We start from the raw sequence: 19,622 nt of genomic DNA, 5'->3' as shown, positions 1-19,622 counted from the left end.
GATGTGTTCTTTCTCAACCGACCTCTCCATCCACAGTCTGCCAGCACTTGCCCAGTATGGGTTACATATCTCTCACAATGCTGTCAACGGGCCCCTGGGCCTCGCCCTTTCATAACACTTGTCTTTCGCACTATCATCGCCTGTTTACCTACCTGTTCCTGCCACAGAACCCTAAGGTGTGAGGAACTATGGACCTGGTATCAGTTATCTTGGTATCTCAGCATGGTGCCTGTGGCAATTCATATCCCACATGCTTATCTGCAGCGTGAGGCGGCTGCTTCCCCATCAAGAGCTGGAGTCCATCAACCCACCCTGTTCCATCTGCACGGACCCTATGCTTGCTCTGACCGAAAGAACAGCGCAGGAGTGATGCTGCATTTCCTGTCTCTTGGAATGCTCATTCTTGGGACATGTCCTCCAGGAACCCGTCTACCACACTTTGAGCAGCCCAAGCCACATAGAGATGTCACTCTAGTCAACTGCTAGCCACAACTGTGTTATCTTAGGCATCCAGTCCGGCTGAATCCTCAGATGACCACATGAGAGACTTCCAGCAGGAACCACATAGCTGAGGACAGGCCACTCGCAGAACGGCAAGAGATAAGAATAAATTTGTGTTTTAACCTACTTCATTTTGGGGTTGTTTGTTAAGCAGCAGTGCATAACCAGGATAATATCTGCGTGGTACACAGGAGGTACAAAATGAAAGAACAGTTAAATCAGCTCCGACATAATATATGGCACAGAGCAAACAATTTAGTAGCTGCCGCTATCATTAAAAATTGGTGGATAGAGAATAAACAAGGAGAGAAACTGGTTAAAGGGGCTATTACACCCCTGCCAGTGGAAAGTAATGAGGAACACTAAGTCCACAATGGTGGTGGCTGAGCCCTGTATTTGCTGCTCGTGTCACTCAGATCCCAAGGAAATGACAAAAGAAACATAAAAATAAGAATAAATTCATTTAGGGGGCGTCTGGGTGGCTTAGCCGGTTAAGCATCCGACTCTTGATCTCAGCTCACGTCTCAATCTCAGGGTCATGAGTGCAAGCCCCACGATGGGCTCTGGGCTGGGCATGGACCCTATGTAAAAATAATAATAAGTAAAAAAAAATTTTTTTTAAAGAATAAATCCATTTAAAAAGCCATAAAACAGGGATGCATGCCATCAGTCAAAAAAAATTTTGAGGGGCTTCTGTAAAAGGTACAGCAGACAGGATCAAACCTACAGAAAAATCAAACTTAGCCAGAGTCGAGAAACCAAAACCAAAATGGGCCACAGTAGGAACTGGGGGATACAGTAAGAGATGGGACTCGCTGCACAGGGCCTGGGGAAGAAAACCCAATTCAGAAATGACAGCGACTCATAGCAGGAGCGGGCCCTGAGATGGTTAGGGGGGGATGATGAAGTGCAACTTGAATAAAGAAAGGAGGAGGCATACTTTGGGATCAGCTGTGAAATTCTCCATCTGTAGGGCAACTCTGGCCCCACTTCCTCAATTAAGAGCAGTCCATCTAGGGGCGCCTGGGTGGCGCAGTCGGTTAAGCGTCCGACTTCAGCCAGGTCACGATCTCCCTGTCCGTGAGTTCGAGCCCCGCGTCAGGCTCTGGGCTGATGGCTCAGAGCCTGGAGCCTGTTTCCGATTCTGTGTCTCCCTCTCTCTCTGCCCCTCCCCCGTTCATGCTCTGTCTCTCTCTGTCCCAAAAATAAATAAACGTTGAAAAAAAAAAATTTTAAGAGCAGTCCATCTAGGGGCGTCTGGGTGGCTCAGTTGGTTGAGTGTCTGACTTTGGCTCGGGTCATGAGCTCACGGTTTATGGGTTCGAGCCCTGCGTCGGGTGCTGTGCTGATAGGTTGGAGCCTGGAGCCTGCGTCGGATTCTGTCTCCCTCTCTCTCTGCCCCTACCCCGCTCGTGCTCTGTCCCTTTCTCAGAAGTGAATAACATTAAAAAAAAAAAAAAAAAAAAGAGTAGTCCATCTAGCCTATTGTCCTTTATCAGCCACACACCCTGACAGGAAGGCCACCAAGAGTAATTCCAAGTGTCTCTTCTCTATCCTCTCCTTACCTCATTCCTTACCTCCCCACCCAATCACTGCAGTCAGGACAAAGGCCATAGAGTCTCTGTGCACTGCTTGTGCATACATATGGACATGTTTATACACACACACACACACACACACACACACACACACACACACACGTATGACCACACAAATACGCACCCCAGTGGCAGCACAAGAACAAAGTCTCATCATGTGAGGCAACAGCATGTGCCTCTCCAAGAAGGTAGAAGCAGCAGGCCCCCCATGTGCAGACCAGAAACTCCACGCACTCCAGTCTACAGGAGGTCAGTTCCTGCCCTAAGTCAACATCCTCATCTTGGACATCACATTCTGAGAGCAGGTCCAAAAACGAGCGCTAAAACAAATGGAAGCGAGATTAAATTTAAATTGAGAAGTAGAAATATTGGAAGGGAATGAAATAAAAAATGAATCCATCATTCAGAAGACCAAATCAAAGAATCCTCCCAAAAGACTGAAAATATAAATGATAGAACGAGCCAAGAAAAAGTGAAGTCCCAAAAAGGAAAGACTAAAATCCAGACGGTCCTTTTCCCTGAAAAGGGGAATGAAGAATGAAAAGGACATAGACAAAGCAGTAAAATTGAAAGGGCTTCAAGGGGAAATACCTAAGAAAAATACACCTCTAAATAGCAGCAGGCTGGTGAAATTTCTAAACGTAGGAAGGAAAAATCTAGAAATATGTGCAAGATTAGGTGAAGAATCACCAGCACAGACTTCTTATCTGGGAGTGTTAAGTGCTAAACCCACTGAAAAAATGGAACGCTATGCCATCATTGAAAGAGAAGCAAGATAGGGGAAGAAAGAACTTTATGTCCCAATATGGAACAATCTCCAAGATCTATGGCTAAGCTTAAAGCAAGATACAAAACACTGCTAAAGTATGCTACTATTTGAGTTTTTTTATTTACTTTTTTAATTTTTTAAAAATGTTTATTTTTGAGAGAGAGAGAGAGAGAGAGAGAGAGAGAGAGAGAGAGAAGAGGGGCAGAGAGGGAGGCAGAGGATCCAAAGCAGGCTCTGCACTGACAGCAGAGAGCCCCATGTGGGGCTCAAACTCAAGAACCGTGAGATCATGACCTGAGCTGAAGTCGGAGGCTTAAGTGACTTAGCCACCCACGCACCCCTACCATTTGAGTTTTTTAAAAAGATTCGATGTATGCATTTTTATATTTAAACGTAACATAGGTCTCTAGAAAGTTTCTCCAGAAACTGGTAACATTAGTTGCCTCTGCCGAGGGGAACCAGCTGCCAGAGGAAGGGAGGTGATGGGCAAAAGGGAGACTTTACCACCAGATAACATTTTGTTATCTTCTGTATTTTCTGCCATTTGGATGCATTGCCTACACACAAGAAAATCTCAATTTCAATCTCTCTCTTTTGCTCTCTTTCCCTCTCTTACACAAACACACACACATATACACACATAAATTTAAAGTAAAAATACAAACCACAGAGTAGGAGAAAATATAATACATGTATCTGACAAAGACTTGTATCCAGAATATATCAAGAGCTCAGTAAGAATATATATGTAGTGGGTAAGTGCACACACACACATATACACACAGGAATATTATTCAGCCTTCAAAAAGAAAATCCTGCCGTTTGCAATAACATGAATAAACTTGGAGGACATTATGCTAAATGAATTAAGCCTGACACATAAGGACAAATACTACATGATCCCACTTATATGAGAAATCTAAAACAGTCTATCTCACAGAAGCAAAGACTGGAAGGGAGATCGCCAGGGGATGGGGGAGGGGAAAATAGGGAGGTATTAGTCAAAGGGTACAAAGTTACAATTATACAAAGTGAATAAATTCTAGAGATCTAAAGTACAGCATAGTTGCCTACAGTTAACAATACTGTATAGTATACTTAAAATTTTGCTAAGAGCAGGGCGCCAGCGTGGCTCAGTCAGTTAAGTGTCCAACTCTTGATCTCACCTCAGGTCTTGATCTCAGGGTCATGAGTTCAAGCCCTGAGCTGGGCTCTGTGTTGGGTGTAAAACCTACTTTAAAAAATTTTTGCTAAGAGGGTAGATCTTACGTTAAGTGTTCTTGTTACAAATAGTAATAATAGTATTAATAATACAAAGAGGGTGGGAGAAAACTTGGAGGTGATGGGTATGTTTCTTTTTTAGTAGTTTTATTATGTTTTATGTATTTTGAGAGAGAGAGAGAGAGAGAGTGCGTGTGAATAGGGGAGGGGCAGAGAGAGGTAGAGAGAGAGAGGGAGCCTAAAAAGGCTCCTCACTTTCCGCGCAGAGCCTAACTCAGCGCTCAAACTCACAAACCATGAAGTCATGACCTGAGCCAAAATCAAGAGTCAGATGCTTAACAGACTGAGCCACCCAGGCAACCCTTTATTGTGTCTTTCTAAAAATTTGTCCATCCCATCTGAGTTATTAGCATAGAATTGTTCACAATATTCCTTTATAATGCTTTTTTATTTCTGTTAGTTCAATAGTAAAGACTACTCTTTCATTTCTCATTTTAGTAACTTGAATCTTCTCTTTTTCTTGGTCAATCCTGCTAAAAGTCTGTCAATTTTGTTGATTTTTTTCCCACATAACCAATATTTCGGTCCCATTAATTTTCTGGGTTTTTTCTACCCTCTAGCCATTCCATTGGTTTCCACTCTAATCTTTGTTATTTCCTTCCTCTGCTTGCTTTAGGTTAGTTTGCTCTTCTTTTCCAAGTACAGTGGCTTAATTTTTAATAGCCCCAAACCAGAAACAACCTACATGTCCATTAATGAATGAATAAATAAATTGTGGTACATTCATCCAGTGGCATACTGACCATAATAAAAACAAGCTACACGTATAACGATATGATGAAGATCATTATGTTGAGTAAAAGAAGCCAGACACAGGAAAGTATATGTTTTATGTTTCCAAATATACAAAATCCTAGAAAATGCAAACTAACAATAGTGACAGAAAGCAAATCAGTGGTCACCTGGGGCTAAGACTGGAGGAAGGGATGGACTATGAAGGGGCAGAAGAAAACCTGTGTAGATGATGTTCTGTATCTTGAACGTGCTGACAGCTCAGAGCCTGGAGCCTGCTTTGGATTTTGTGTCTCCCTCTCTCTCTGCCCCTCCCCCACTTGCGCTCTGTCTCTCTCTCTCTCTCTCTCTCAAAAATAAATAAACATTACAAAAAAAAAATTTTTTTTAAGCAGGCAATGGAGCAACTTCTATTTGTGTCTGAAGGGGAAAAACGCAGCCAAATTACCACTCAGAAAAGAGTAACGTATATTATTCAGGTGTTGTCATATAATGTATATCATCCAAGGTTTCTCTTTTAACTTCAGTTACTCACAGACATAATGTAGCATACTGAAAAATAAATCAGAATAAAGCCTTGCTCAAGAAAGAACACATTAGTTTTTAATGGAGAGCTGATGTTACTGTGAGGTTTGATGCAATTAAGAAATGAATTAATAAAATAGAAGAGGCATTAATTTAAAAAAAAAGATCTATCACAATCAGGAACTCAAATTCAGGATAATTTCAATAAAACGTTTAAGGGGAAGTAAAAGCAAGCCCAAAGTCTTTCCTGTTCCGAAGAAAATTATAGTTACTAATTAAATCTTGCCTATAGTAGAAAAATGTAAACATTGGTCAAAGAGAAACAGGAAGGGGCGCCTGGGTGGCGCAGTCGGTTAAGCGTCCGACTTCAGCCAGGTCACGATCTCGCGGTCCGGGAGTTCGAGCCCCGCGTCGGGCTCTGGGCTGATGGCTCAGAGCCTGGAGCCTGTTTCCGATTCTGTGTCTCCCTCTCTCTCTGCCCCTCCCCCGTTCATGCTCTGTCTCTCTCTGTCCCAAAAATAAACGTTGAAAAAAAAAATTAAAAAAAAAAAAAAAAAAGAAACAGGAAATAGAACTTGGGGGAAAATAAAATTGAACAAAGCATACCTGATCAATCCAACCAAAGTCAAGAAATGGAGAAAAGGGAGGGAAAAAAGGACAGAATAAACAGAAAATAATAAATCTAAAACACCATATAAAACATTATAGCAAACTTGCACGCCTGAGTGGCTCAGTCAGTTAAGCATCCGACTCTTGGTTTCAGCTCAGGTCATAATGTCATGGTTTGTCATGCCTCTCACATTGGGCTCTGTGCTGATAGCATGGAGCCTGCTTGAGATTCTCTCTCTCCCTCTCTCTCTGCCTGTTCCCCGCTCGCGCGCTCTCTCTCTCAAAATAAATAAAGCTAAAAAAAAAAATTAGCAAACTGAACGCAAACCAAGTAAAATTCACCCTAAGTATAAATGTAAATAAGGTTCAGTATTAAGAATCAATTAATTATATTAATTCATGCAGAAAAATCAAATTACCATTTCCATAAATGCTAAGAAGGCATTAAATCCAAATTCCACTCCTGATTTTTTTAAATAGTAAGTTAGGAATTTAAAAAACTATTAATTTGATAAGAAACCAACAGGAAACATTTATCTAGTGAGAAAATACTTAGTACATTCCCTTCAACAAGTAACAACATAAGCATGCCCTCACTATTTAGAGTATCCATTGGTCCTGACCGATGCAATAAAATGAGGGGAAAAATCTTATTTGAAAGGAAGCATTGAATTGCAAAATATATTAATCCCTTTTATTTCTAAGTAGGCAATGAACTGAAAAATGATTTGAAAGGTATTATGAATTCAGTAAGGTGGCTAGATGCAAGATAAAATTACAAAAATCAATAGCTTTCCTACATACTGGCAATAAGCTAGAAGAGAACAGCAACAATTTTGATTTTAAACCTTTATCTTTTAATTTTGGGGTAGGGGAAGAGAAACAGGAACCTGAAAAGCCCTGAAATGCATTAGACTGTCCCAAGAGGATTTGGCTATAAGCACCTAGAACAGTGCCAGGCACTAGATAAATATTTGATGAATAAGTGAATGGAATATGAACTTCCTGATTAAGTCTGGTTCTTCTCGTCTATTTCCTTTGGGAGGGAATTCTCTTTTCATACCAAATGAAATAAAACTTTCTTCTCAAGGTATATAGCTCACATATCAAAAAGATTCCTCTTTTGCTTTTCAGCATCGTGTTGAATGAGCCAAGAGTGATTCACTTAGTCAAACAAAATAAAAATCAAATAAAAAGAGGAAATGAAAATGTCTACCATAATCAAATCATGGTAATAATCAGATCAATTGTAATGTAATAGAACGTAATTGCGAATATTTATTGTAGGCTATTTATTTGTTAAAGGTATCTACAATTTGGCCTTGGAGTCATACTTTATAAAAAATAATCCTAGCAAGGACTCAAGATTTTCTTTACCACAATTTAGATACTCTTCTGAAGAACTGGGTCTATTTTTTCTGTTGTTTTGTAAAAATCCTTCATCATACAACCCTGCGGTAATAGAAAGCATTTTCCATTTCTTTCATCTTTTATTTTCTGAATATTCACACCACAAGATGCACCTATCCTTACCATCAATATCTATCAATAATAGGCAAAGAATACTCTTTATAGTCATCTAAAACATGTTGCTCATATCAGTAATGAAAATCAGCTATGAGAATAGTTTTGGGGACCCATAATGCATAATCTCATTAAGTTAGCAGAAAACCTTATGTGGTTCGCACTATTATTATTCCCATTTTATTGACAGGAAAACAGAAGTTCAGGGCAGGTAAGTTACTTGCTAGCAGTAAGTGACTGTATTAGGATTCCCTTGACTAACTCCAAAGGCTCCATTCTTTCTACTTAGCTGCACCTGCTTTGAACCTACATTACTCTAACATCTCCAACGTAAATTCTAAATTTCTTTACATAGAGTACCTCCTTGCTTTGGAAACAGGGGTAGCAAATAAACTTTATCCACTCAGCTACTGGTAATACTACTTCTCATGGTTAACAGATCCTCTTATCCACTTACTGCAAAATCATAAACCTATAGATAGATGTTTTCTTGATTCATATATAAATCAACAGCAAGACTTTTCCCTCAGCCTTATCATAATTTAACGACAAAGAAAGTTTAAAATGAACAGTATTGTGTTTTTGTTTGTTTTAAATTAAGCAGCAAACACACCAAGGTCAACACTTGAAAACATACTCATATATATGATACCGAAGCTGATCTTTGTAAAATGTAAACATTGCTTCCATAATTTATAATCTTGGGACGCCCTAATACATCTTTAATAAATGTGACCCTTTCCACTCAACACTTAGCACTGGACACAGCAAGGTCCAAGAGAATAAGAGTGATTTAAGAAAAACAAAACAAATAACAACAACAACAAAGGCAGTGGCTACCTTGTTCTTCAGAGTCCGCTGAAAGTGGAGATGTGACCATTTTGCTCAAACCATGGCATTTGAGACACACTTAGAAATCTGTAGCTGTGCACGTTAGCCCCAAATTTGGATTTCATTCTGTCTAAAAGCCTACACAGTCTAGTCTATCCATACTGTATAAGACAATTTCTAGGTTACTCAGAAAGTTTCACAGACCTAAATAATGAGCCATGTCTCCCCAGGAGTATTGGTTACACCAAGAGAATTAAGTCAACTCAATTGTGCCACCTAACAAAGAGATGTCAGTCTCATCACTAACATAACCACCTCTCAGTACCACTTTTTCCATTTACACTTGTTTGAAAGTTGGCCATCCCTCTCTCTAGGAAGCTACAATGTCACCAGGATAAAGACTGTGATCAGGAAAACTGGGAAGTACAAGAGCTCCCATCACTGGACTGAAAACACAACATCCCCTCCTCTTTCACTGAGACAGGCAATGGCCAGGGAAGCCCTTCTGGCAGGAGGGACAGAGGCAAGAGAGTGAAATGGGGGTCCAGGAAAGTCTGGACAGCCAGTGAAACAACAGTTGACCTGGACCAGGAAAGAAAAGACTTTCTTAACCCAGGAAAAAAAGGTAGCTCAAAAAACTGACTGGCCATCAGGAGAAAAGGGTAAAGATCACTCTGAGCTACTCTTCACCTGTATTTGATCAGAACAGATGAAAAACTACCAGAAAAGCATTATCTCTTTTATCCCTTCAGTTAACAGCTTAGCCTTATCCCTTTTAGGTGTTGAGTAGTTACGGTTCAGTTTCCAAGCAGTGACAACATACACATCTACTCAACAGAACTACCAGTGACAGTTTCATTTTCTGTGTTTGTCTGAAATTGGATCTGGGTTAGTCAGGGGTTGGTTAGTCAAATTCTTCCTTTTTAATCAGTATCAACTATTACTAACCAAATTAGAAAGAGAGTAGGAGGCTTCTTTCTACTTTGGACAAATAGCCTCCACGGGAGGATGACTACACTCTCAAAGGGTCAGAACGTGACGCTCTGAGAGGTAATGTTGCATCCTTCCAAGGCTAGTATACACATTCACACCTACACTCATACACACACATGGACGATAGTAGACTACACAGTGTGTGTGTACCTTTTCTTTCCTTCCTTTTTTTTCACTTAAAATATCTTGCCATTGTTGCATATCAGTGTATATAAGGCTGCCTTATTTATTCCCTTTAACACTGCATTTTGTAAATTAACACAGTTTACAAATAGCTCCCTACTGATGCATATTTGGGCTCTTTCTTATCTACTAATATTAGAAATAATATTGCAACAAATACCCTTATAAACACATCATTTAGCACATGTCCATTAATTGAGTCAACAAACATGTGAGTACCCACCCCATCCTACGCTTTGCTCATGCCCTAAAATTATAGCAATCAGCAAATCAGATAGAGTCCCTGCTCTCAAGGAGCTTAGAGCACAGCGTAGGAGATATACATGTCTGACAGCAAACTCCCACTGGGTGAATGAGAGGAACTGATCTCAACCTTGGCTATAAATTAGAGCTACGTACAAAAACCTTGTTTTTAATGTTTATTTATTTTTGAAAGAGAAGAGTGTGTGTGCATGTGCACACACACACATGAGTGGGGGAGGGGCAGAGAAAGAGGGGGACAGAGGATCCAAAGCAGGCTCTGTGCTATCAGCACAGAACCCAATGTAGGACTTGAACTCATGAACCATGAGATCATGACTTGAGCTGAAGTTGGATGCTTAACCGACTGACCCACCCAGGTGCCCCAAAAACCATTTTTAACAATATTGGTCTTGGGGCACCTGGGTGGCTCAGTCGGTCAAGCAACCAACTCTTGATTTTGGCTCAGGTCATGATCTCAAGGTGGGTTTGAGCCCGAGGCAGGGCTCTGTGCTGACAGCGTGGAGCCTACTCGGGATTCTCTCTCTCCCTCTCTCTCTGTGTCCCTCCCCCACTTGCATACTCTCTCAGCATACTGTCACTCGTGCTCACTCAAAATTAATAAACATTTAAAAAACAAACCAAAAAACCCACAAAAACAAACAAAAAACAATACTGGTCTCTGGGCCATCCGAGATTCATTAGATCCAAATTTCCTGAGGTGAGGCCCAAACATCAGCATCATCTAAGAAGTCCTCTGATGATGTGAATGTTTAGTCAAGCCTGATAACCTTATTCTAAGACAGTGCCTCTCAATTTGTAATGTGCATACAAATAACTAAGGGATCATGTCAAAATGCAGATTCTGAGTCAGTAAGTCTTAAATTAGGCCTGAGATTCTGCATCTCCAATGAGCTCCCAGCTAATGTCAATGCCACTGGTCCACAGACCACACTTTGAGTAGCAAGGTTCCACAGTAATAGTAAGAGACACAAACACAGTGGAGACAAGCGTGGCAAGGGTGGGCAAGTGAGAATTCCCACAACATGCCAGGCAGCTCATGAGTGAAGCCATTTGGCAGGGACATAACGCCCTAGGAGAGGATCAGAGAGAGAAACAGGTACCAAACACAGAAGGCCAGGGCTTGCACCATCACTGTGTACGCAATGGGAGGTCGCCGCACGGCTTCAGAGATGTGAAATGACACAACAACACGGTGTTTTTAGGAAGGTGAATTCAGGCTACAGTGGTCAGAAAAGAGTAGGCTGAGTAAAAGCAGGAAAATGAGATAAGATAATCATACATCTTAATTAGGATGTTGACTAGGACAATAGAAATGAAAACAGATATTAAAAAAAGACAGTGATGCTGCATACAGGAAAGAGATACTTAAGAGGTGAGGCCAAGAAAGGTATGGTTTTAAGTACTCTTGCCACAGAGTGATTTCAAGGTGCTGAAAACAAGAATCCTAAAAATACTTGGGAAGATGACTTTGTAGCTAGACCAGAAGATTTGGGAATCCTAAACCCTGATGTGGTAGTGAAGTCCATCCAGAGATGGTACGGAAGGATAGCAACGGGCAGGGACCGTGACTGGGTGGACCCACAGTTGGAGTCGGAAGGAAAAAGAGGGGGGATTCAGAGAGGCAGGGGTAGACCAGGGAAGGACCAAGAGAGGACAGATTCAGTTGATTCGATACATATTTATTAAGCATCTGCTAAGTGCCAGGCATCACGCTAGGGAAATAACAGCAGTGAACGGAATGAGACCCTGAGAAAAAAAAGAGAGTGAAGAAAAAAAGGGGGGGGAGGTTGGGTAACATCATGAGTCACAGAAAATGGGCACTCAACCAGTGGTCTGGAAACCTGGGTCCTAACCTCAGTTCTGCCATGAGCTAGCTGGGTGACCCTGGTCTGACCAATCGCTTCTCTCTCAGGGCCACAATTTCAAGTGAAAAAAGACGGTCCTGGATGGATGCCCTGCAAGGGCCTCTGCAGCTCTAACTGCCTGGGACTCCACATCAGGAAAACAGCCTTTGCGGGTCTCTGCAGTAGCAAGCGGTAGGGGCAGACCTGGACCACAGACCTGGACACCGAGGCAAGAGGAGGCAGATGGCGAGGCAGATGGGAGAGGTGCGCAAAGACCGCTCATCCGAGGAGCCTGGCGGTGATGGGGAGAGTGAAGGCAGAAGCCAGCAAGCCTTGGGAAACTTCCCTAACAAGGGAGACTGGTATGGTGAGGACGAAGGCTGAAAAAGCTAGAAAGTGAAATGAGAGAAGAGACAGGAGCTAAGTAAGACACAGGAGAGATTGGTTTCATTCCCCCCCACCCCCACCCCTTCAGAGGAAATGCAGCATGCAGTGCCTAGTATAATGCCTAATGTGCGTAAGTCCTCAGAAATCAGGGAGGGGGCTTGGGGAAGGATGCCAATTCTCTAGCAGTGATGGTGGTTAAGAAGAATGGGCTCTGAAGTCAGATAAAATTTGTTTTAAGATTTTTAAAGTCTTAAATCTCTATCCCCAACATGGGGCTCTAACTCACAGCCCTAAGATCAAGAATCCCACACTCTTCATACTGAGCCAGCCAGGCGCCCAGACAGACCCAAGTTCCCAGCCCCACCTCTCCTCTAGCTCTGTGACTTGGAACAAATTACTTCTCCTCTCTACATTTTCCTGGCTGTCAAAGGGGACCAAGACAGTAGCTATAGCATAGGGGAATGCACAGAGATGATACAGCAAGGCTCCCAACCAAAGTTAGCGTGCTGTAAATGTTAGCAGCGATTATAAGCATACCCTGCTGTTATCTCTGGGTGAAGGTGGAGATAACGGAGGGAACATATATGCTGGGCACCCTCTATGGGAAAGAGGCCAGAGCGAAGGGAAAAGAAAGTAGAAGCAAGGGTTAGAAAAATGAAAAACAGTCTCAAGCACACATTAAACATGAAAGGCTGGGCATGCGGGGAGATACATTGTTTTTCTAGAAACAGGGAATGCCAGAATGTTGACAGGGGATGCAGTAGAGTATTCCAGGAAGCGCCACCATCAACCCAGACTGGAGAAGCAAGCCCCAGGAAGCAGGCCTCATCACAAGCACACCCAAGGAATCCAATAGTCCTGACCTACAGCACTAAAATGGTAGACGGTAATTTTAACAGGACCTGGAAACCTCTAAAGGAGATAGTCAGGGCCGGCTCCATGGCCGTGTGACCTGTGCTCCCACAGGACTCTGCACTCAGAAGGGTTCTGCACCCTCAGAAGGGTTTAATGCTCTGCTGTCACCATCTTGAAATTCTTTAAAAAAATTTTAACAAGGGGACAAGCATTTTAATTTTGCACTGGGTCCCACAAATTACATAGCCAATCTTGGATACACTAGTAAATAACATTCACCGTATTAACATATGCATAATAAAATCTAAGCGCTGAAAAATCATAATTTCCCATTTCTATCAGACCGGAAAACAATTATTCAGATTCTCACTGAAATCCCAACATTGACCATTAAAAAAAAAAACCTGTAATAGGTAACCCAATGCCTCCTTCATTTTTTTTTTAAAGTTTGTTTATTTATGGGGCACCTGGGTGGCTCAGTCAGTTAAGTGTCTGACTTCAGCTCAGGTCATGATCTCACGGTTTGTGAGTTTGAACCCCACATTGGGCTCTGCACTGACAGCTTAGAGCCTGGAGCCTGCTTCAGATTCTGTGTCTCCCTCTCCCTCTCTGACCCTCCCCTGCTCACGCTCTGTCTCTCTCTCTCTCTCTCTCTCTCTCTCTCTCTCTCAAAAATAAACATTAAAAAAATTTTAAAATAATACGATAAAATAAAATAAAGTTTAATTATTTTGAGAGACAGAGAAAGCACAAGTGGGGGACGAGCAGAGACAGAGGGAGAGAAAAAAAATCCCAAGCAGAGCCCAATGCGGAGCTCGAACCCATGAACCATGAGATCAGGACTTGAACCGAAGTCAAATGCTTAACCAACTGAGCTACTCAGGTGCCCCAATGCCTCCTTCAAACATGCTTTACTCTAGAATTTCTTCAACTCAAAAAATCACTCTGACTACCCTTGTGGCATTCCATGTATACCACTATCATCATCTTAAACTGCCACGCTTCACTTGTGTCTCTTCTGCCTCCTTTCCTGGGCCTTGACTGCCTAAAGGTAAGGTCATCTTGTTCATCTAGGTATCCCCCAGGTATGACACACAATAGGCCCAAATAAGGCTCCGAGAAATGAACAAAAAGTCCAAGTGCCCTTCACAACTGCTGATACAAGTCATGAAATAAACAAGATTTGCCTGACCAGACAGTGCAGAGAAAGGCTGCTATGTTGCACTTTTTCAGCATAGTTGCTGAAGCCAGCAGAATGACCACACACCCAGTTCCTCAGATCACACATCTGCCCTAATGAAATAGCCCTAAAGAAGGCCTAGGTTTCCATGTTTGCAATAAAACAGCTATTCCACAAACATGTTTTTTCTAATTATAGACATGTCCCAGACTAATGCCATTTCCAGAATTGAGATATCTTCATTCCCAAGGAACATGCCTTACACAGCGCACAGAACAGAGAAGTCACTCAAATGCTTGTAGAATAAATTCATCTTAGAACTTCAACTATGAATATGATTTATTGATTTTAGTAAGAAATCGGCTTTAAAAGTATATATATGCCCTCAATGGGGAAAGGACAGCCTTTTCAACAAATGATGCTGGGAAAACTGGAAATCCACATGTAAAAGAATAAAGTGGGACCCTGATTTTACACCATATACAAAAATTAATAGATTAAAATGGATTAAAGACCCAAACCTAAGACCCCAAACTATAGAAATCCTAGAAGAAACGTGGGAGAAAATCTTCATGACATTGGATTTAGCAATGATTTCTTGGCTATGACACTAAAAACACAGGCAACAAAAGCAAAAATAGACAAGTGGGATTATAGCAAACTTTATTTTTTTTAATGTTTACTTATTTTTGAGAGAGAGAGAGAGAGACAGAGTACGAGCAGGGGAGGGGCAGAGAGAGAGGGAGACACAGAGTCTGAAGCAGGTTCCAGGCTCTGAGCTGTCAGCACAGAGCCCGACACAGGGCTTGAACTCATAAACCGTGAGATCATGACCTGAGTCGAGGTCCGACACTTAACCAACTGAGCCACCCAGGCACCCCAGATTATAGAAAACTTAAAAAAATTGTGCCAAAGACACAAAGGCAATCTGTGGCATGGGAGAAAATACTTACAAATCATGTATCTGATCAGGGTTAATATCCAGAATATAAAAAGAACTCGTATAAATCAACAATAAAAAGTCAAATAATCCAATATAAAAGTGAGCAAAGGACTTGAACAGCCATTTCTCCAAAGAAGATACGCAAATGGCTAGAAAGCATATGAAAAGATGCCAAGCAGCGCTAACCATCAGAGAAATACAAATCAAACACAACTTCACATCCATTAGGATGCCTACTATCAAAATAACAAGTGTTGATGAGGATGTAGAGAAATTGGAACCTTTGTGCACTTTTGGGGGGGGGACTGTAAAATGGTGCATCTGCTATGGAAAACAGTATGAAAGTACCTTAAAAATTAAAAACACAATTACCATATGATCCAGCAATCCCACTTCTGGCTTTGTATTTAAAAAAAAAAAAAAAAAAAATGAAACCAGGATCTCAAAGAGATATTTATACATCTATGTCCACTGCAGAATTATTTACAAGAGCCAAGGTAGAAGCAAACTAAATGTCCACCAGAAGATGAATGGATAAAGAAATGTGATAGACCCATACAATGTAATGTTATTCAGTCTTTAGAAAGAAGAAAATCCTGTCACATGCTACAACATGGATGAACCTGGAGGACCTTATTCTAAGGAAACAAGCCAGTCACAAAAAGATAAATACTACACAATTCTATCTATATAAGGTGTCTAAAGGAGAGGTATCAAACTCATCAAGACAGAAAATAGAATGGTGGTTACCGGGAGTTGGGAGAGGGGGGAGATGGGAGTGTCTGCTAATGGGTATGATGAGGTATCTTTGGGGTGATGAATATTCTGGAATTAGAAAATGGTGAGAGTTGCACAGCCTTGTGAATATATTAAACCACCACACTGTGTGTTTTTTAAAAAGTGGGTTTTATAGTCTGTGAATTATATCTCAGCTTTTCTTTTTTTTTAAAAAATTTTTTTTTTCAACGTTTATTTATTTTTGGGACAGAGAGAGACAGAGCATGAACGGGGGAGGGGCAGAGAGAGGGAGACACAGACTCGGAAACAGGCTCCAGGCTCTGAGCCATCAGCCCAGAGCCCGACGCGGGGCTCGAACTCACGGACCGCGAGATCGTGACCTGGCTGAAGTCGGACGCCAACCGACTGCGCCACCCAGGCGCCCCTCAGCTTTTCTTTTAAAAAGCATTTATACCTTAGGAAATCTAGTTTTACTTTTTGACCTGTTTCTCCCAAAATTTGTTTTATTCTTGCCACGATGATTCAGCCAGTCACTAAAGCTTCTGACTCGAGAGTCTCCCCTGTAAGTAGTCTTTTACTGTTTGCCCAGTACACCTCATAGCTGCTCGGGGACCTTGTAGCTGGAATGAGAGCTGACTTTCAGACTCTTTCCCCCCACGGTCGGACCTCTGGGCCAAGTCTGGCTCATCACAGTACTTCAGGCCGCTGGCCCAGTAGATTGGTCTCAGACTGGGGGTGTAACCCAAGCCAGGTCTCCCTCAGATTTTTCCCTGTGTGAGAGATTCACTCCCCCTCTGGAGGCACAGCTGTAGACTGTGAGGGATGGGAGCTGCCAGTTGCCCCATTTCCCTCCCTCACGGATAAAGCTGCTCTGAGAGCCTGAAACGGACCCTTGGGAACATTCGGACCCAATTCCAGCTCATTTCTGTGGTTCAAGTGAGCCCGTCCACAGGCTGACCTTTTTGCTTATTAAGTTAGTGAGAGCTGGCTTTCTCTCATTTGCAAACAAAACTCCTGAGTAATACACTCCTTGAGATCAGTGAGTCAAAACTCCACTTAAACTGTCTCCTCCCCCAACCCTCTGCTGCCACAGTCTTCTCCCTGGACTACCAGCCTCTTGAGTCGACCGATCCTATCCCAGCTAGAGCTCAGTCACAGTGACCTAACAAGCGTGGCCCTGCACCTTCCCTGCTTAAAATACGACTGGCCTCCCCATCGCTCAGGATAAAGCCCTTCCTGTTTGCCATTATAGCCGGCCAGCTGCCCACTACCTACCTCTCGAGCCGCACTACTCAGCAGCCCTCTCACGGGCCACTCATGCAACCAGACGCTGCCAAGCTTTGGCACACGCTAGCTTTTCCGCCCGGGTTACTGTCCCTTCCTCTGTCCATTTGTAAAAGAACTACTTCTCCATTCCTCACCTCAAACATCATCTCCTTTAGAAAAGCCACCATCCCCCTAAGCATCCCTGCGTCTTACGTTCATCATAACCGTAGTCAAGACTGTCAGTGCCCCACCCGTATCTCCTGGCCCTGACCAGTTCAGTGCCCACTGGCCTGACTTCCAAGGGCCAGCACCTGCTTTTCCTGGCCTGACTGCCTCCCCTACTTTGCCCACCCATGGAGCAGACTGGAAAGTGCTTGGGGATTAAATGCCCAAACACCCCATCCATGGAGCGCTCAACCAACGACTGACAAGGTTACTGTCTGAAGACCCAGCTGCCTCACCTGGGTTGTGGGTAACGGAGGCGTGCGTTCGGTACAGGCTCCAAGGCTTCCCAGGGTAACACTCAGCCGGGCTCAGTGGAAACTGGCTTGGTAGCTTACCTTTTACTGGTGCCTTCTGTTCCCTGTCTCACTTTCCTTTACCTCTCAAATAAACTACTGGCAGTTAAATCCTTTCTCAGGGTCAGCTTCTAAGGCAATACAAACACCGGGCATTTACGCGGTATTCACCGTGTGCCAGACACTATTCTAAACACCCAATCTTCAGGACACCCCCGTAAAATAACCCAAAATTTACCTAGGGGGACACTGAGGCATTACAAGGTTAAGAATTGTGCCCCAGGCCTCAGAGCTAGTAAATACATTTAGCATTTTTCACATTCTGTTGCAACCATCTCTTCTCCACTGGACCAAGAACCTCTCGAGGGAGGTTCCTACTTTTTTCATCTTTCTCAACGTCCTCAGCATCTAGCAGAGCTAGGCAGACAGGCACATGCTCGATAGATAAAGGTTTTTTAAAGTGCCTGCACTCTGCTACCCAAACATGCTGTTTCTCTAGCCTCTGTGTCTTTTCTCAAACAGGAGTCCTGAAACACCGTTTCTCATATTCCTCTTGCCCTTTTCTTTTTTTTTTTTAAGTTTATTTATTTATTTTGAGGGGAGAAGTAGGCAGAGAGAGAGGGAGAGAAAGAATTCCAAGCAGACTCTGCACTGTCAGCACAGAGCCCGAAGCGGGGCTTGAACCCACAAACCGTGAGCTCATGACCTGAGTCGAAACCAAGAGTCAGAAGCTCAACCGACTGAGCCACCCAGGTGCCCCTTCCCTTCTCTTGCCCTCATCCACACACCCCCCTCCCAGACCACCCCTGCCACCACCACAGAACAGTAATTCTTGATTACTGCTCTGGCGGCCAAAATAAGGAATTCTGTGGGGCAACGCTGACACCAGACAGCATATGACCCCTCTAGTATCTAGTAAACAAACCCCATTGCTCATACATGAATCAGCGCACCTTCGCCAAGCTGTTATTTCTGCATTTTCATACAAGACATCTGTCTTCTTCCCTGTAACCCTCACTAACAATGTCCAAGTCTCCCCTATCCTACACCCTTCCCTTCACCCTGTGTTCCCCTCCAGCCACCACCCTTCTTATTACCAAACTACCACAACCTCCTGCCTTGCGTTTGATTGTCGGTCTCCACGTCACCTTCTGCATCGTCCACTGCCATCTCTACTTGGATCTACTGGGGTTACGTGTCTATGTAATGAAGAAGAGCTTTCCAGAAGCAGCGTTTGTGCTAAGGCTTTCAAAGGTGGGGTTCAGACAACCCCTGTCCTGACTCCTGACCTCAAACTGCACCCTAGTCATCTCTCCACTTCCTGCTCACGCTTGCTCCCCAGTCCGTGTGCCCCTCTCCGGGAGGGCACCAGTCACCCCCACTGCACCAAAACAAGCCATCCTTAATGTCCTACTCTTTCCTCTTGCAGGCAACGGCCCCAACCTAAATCCCCTCTTGCAGGCAACGGCCCCAACCTAAATCCCCGGCTAGCACTCCCACAACATCTTTCTCTGCCAGTCACTCCCCGTCCCAAGCACTGACCGCACATTCGCCCTCTCGAAAACCCTCCAGGGTTGGCTACTGCCTAAGAAATAAAAGCTAAGGGGTGGCCTGGGTGGCTCGGTCGGTTAAACATCCAGCTCTTGATTTCTGCTCAGATAGCTCAGGTCATGATCTCCCGGATCGTGAGTCCGAGCCCCGCGTCTTCGGTCACCTCCTGACCGGTTTCCCTGCCTCCTCTCTCACTAGTCCCCACTCTAGACCCTCAAAACCCATCCCAACACATGACTAGACTCAACCCAACTCCAGCGGGCACAGGTCTTTCTCATCTCAGGAGCTTTGCTCCAGCTACTCCCTCAGCCCGTGACGCTTTGCCCACTTAGACCAAAAAGGCTCCCGAAACTCCAAGGACCTCGTGAAGACACCACCTCTGCCACCATAGCTGATGCGTAGGCATACACCCTGAGGGTGGGGCTGACCAACAGGAACAGAGCACCGTAGCTGATGCACAGGACATCACCACAGAGCCCAACGCCAGGCTCAAACCCATGAACTGCGAGATCGGACTGAGCTGAGCTGAG

The 19,622-nt window shown here is 43.4% G+C and overlaps 1 protein-coding gene across 3 annotated transcripts in view; it reads right to left on the bottom strand.

Annotated features, from left to right (window-relative positions):
• SNX30 (sorting nexin family member 30) overlaps positions 1 to 19,622 on the bottom strand; it is a 118,261-nt gene that overhangs the window by 90,125 nt on the left and 8,514 nt on the right. The gene's annotated exons all lie outside the window — the stretch shown is intronic.

Source organism: Puma concolor, chromosome D4 (genome assembly GCF_028749965.1).
Source record: "Puma concolor isolate L17-30 chromosome D4, mPumCon1.1.hap2, whole genome shotgun sequence".
NCBI lineage: Eukaryota > Metazoa > Chordata > Mammalia > Carnivora > Felidae > Puma > Puma concolor.
The sequence above is the reverse complement of the archived record's forward strand: the minus strand, read 5'-3'. Positions and strand labels throughout refer to the sequence as shown.